Here is a 2,840-nt window from a genome sequence, read left to right on the forward strand (position 1 = left end):
AAATAAAGATAAATTTATATGATAATTATGAGATAATTTATTTTATATAGAGGTGGAATTACTATTTATCATGGGATTCAAATTTTATATTATAATCATGAGATTGAACGATTATTTATCATGGTTATCATTTCATGATTATATTTGTGGTTATAAATTTGAGATATAAACAGATTTTTAACCAATTTATACCTTAAAGTGTACATTGTTCAAGAGTCGGGTCCCGGCCCCAATCTAGGAGCTCGACTCTTGGCTCCAACCTGGGAACCTTCTTTAAACTTCAACCTGAAATTTGACTCCCGACCTTGATCCCTACTCGATATGTGACTCTCGATTTAGATTTGAAACCTGAAATCTGACTCCCGACTTCAACCTCAATTTGAGACATGAATATCGAGCCTAACACAAAACTCAACTCTCACTTCTTAACCCAACTTGAGATTCGGAATCCAACCTTGACTCATTCCCCAATTATTACCTCAACTCGAGACACGTCTCTGACTAGAGACCCAGCTCTCAACCCTAACTCGAAACCTGATTTTCGTCCTTGATTCAGAATTCATCTCTCGATCCCCAACGCTCTAGGTCTTGACTCTTAACTCTAACCCTAACTCGATATCCGACCTCACTATGTACCTAACTTCCAATTTTAACTCAGACTCAAAACCTGACTTTTGACTTCTGCTCAAAATTCGGTATCCGACCTTAACCGAAGACTCGGCTCGTGATCCTGAATCTCTCAAAAGCTTTATGATGATTGTTTTTTTATTTTTAGCCCAATATAAAACAGATAATATTGCTAAGTTTTTTTGTCTTTTGTTCATTTCCTTTTCCTTTTAAAATGGGAGGACCAATGAAAACGGGAAAGGTGTGAGAGAAAGCAAAATTGTGGCGTTGAGCCGCAATGGGTAGGTAATTGCAATTCCAATCTCTTATTAACATGTACTACTAATTAATTAATTAATCATAATGCTAATTAAAGGATGACTTGTGTCACCTAATTCCCCCTTGTTCCCTTTAATTTAACAATATTTGATATAATTTGGAGTTTAGAAAGCTATGTTCACTTTTTTATTGCATTATTATTACGTAACAGAACATTGAAATCATTATTAAAATGATTAATCTGATATATATTCAAGGATAATTATTCGATACTTGTGACATATAAGCATAGAATATTGTACGTAAATTCATCTTTTTTTATTAGGATTGTCCAAACCTTATCAGGAGTTCACTCATCTCATTAACCACTAAAGTAAAACTTTTTTAACATTCTTTAACTATTATCATCATACCAAATAAATAATTTCATAGTATGAAAAAATTATATAAATTGAATTTTTGAGGTAATCAAGTTTGGGCGTTTAAAAACGAAAGATACATTCCACGACGTTATTCTACGGTCATTTTCATAATTCATAGCGCTGAAAAGGAGAACCCCAGGTTGGATGACACCTAAAGGGTACGTCTCCAAATATCATTAATAATGGTATTGTCTAAAGTTAAGCTATTCATTACTTAATTGCTCATTTGTCATTGTCAACCTCCAATTATCTACTTTATCTTTAGCCTTATCGACGTATTTATTTGCGTGATTTAAGTTATATATATCCACATATAAAAGGATTACAAGTTACTAGCTTCGACCAAATCCATACTTTGTTTTCCGGCTTCGACCCTACTAATACACCTATTACATAGTGAAATGAGGCGTAAACATGTACAATGACTACACTAGCCAATTTTTGTGAAGGAGATTAGAAATATAGCCCACCTAAGAAGTAATAATCTTCACTCCACTATGTATTAATTAGGAGTCAATTTCCACCCCCACCATGCATTACTCAAGGAGCAAACTTCTATTCTATCAAAGACCAATCATTCTTCTCTTTCAAACTCTTCAAAGGCCAAAACTGATCACCCCTACCCCAACAAGTCCAGGAGTATTACACTTGGACATGAAAGTATCCACATGCAAAAGTTGATCATTGTCCTAGCATATCCCTCATGATTCTCCATAGCAGAAAAAGGATGTACTAGTTTACCAATGGAACCTCTTTAATCCACATATATACAAGAATTGCCCTTAACGTAACAAACTAAACGGGGAATTAAGAAATAGTATCAGCATTACTAATACATCATATTCAATACTATTCTTATACAATCTAATCAATCAGCTTCTTCTGTAGTCAATAACAACTATATCTCAATCCCCCCCACCCGGCCAGTTAAGGTCGATTATATGAATCCTCATGAACCATATTTCTTCCATAGTCAGTATTTAGGCTAAATATAGAGCAGATCACAACAGCTGCCCGAGCATGTCTAGTTAATAGTGAGCATGATCAACAATAGACAAGAATTTTCTCTAAAAACTGTAGCAGAAAATAAATGGGTATCAGCTTGTCTTATTTTTGTACAATGACTAGGCTTTTGAGTTCTGAGTTACCTTTGTCGTCTTTGGCAGAAAGATGCAGCACTTAAATGAACAAGTGTAAGGTCCAAAATTCTGTGTATTTAACATTTCACATCATACTTTCAGTTCAACAGATATGGAACCACCCCAATCAATGATTTTTTCAGTCAGACTCCTCGTTTAACTTGTGTATGATAAGTATTCCTAAAAAACACTATCATTGGTATCGGGAATGATAGTTTACTACTGCTCAAATTGATTAGGTCTATGAAAGAACCCTTCTCGTGAATTATTGCAAGTCAAATCACAACTTTGTGTCCCATCATGCCTCAATCATGATACTGAATGACTGAATCCCCAGGAAATAAATGAACACCAAAATGACATAGAAAGAGCTATAGATATGAGGAAAGAAACA

Source organism: Solanum stenotomum, unplaced genomic scaffold (assembly GCF_019186545.1).
Source record: "Solanum stenotomum isolate F172 unplaced genomic scaffold, ASM1918654v1 scaffold25681, whole genome shotgun sequence".
In the NCBI taxonomy this organism is placed as follows: Eukaryota; Viridiplantae; Streptophyta; class Magnoliopsida; order Solanales; family Solanaceae; genus Solanum; species Solanum stenotomum.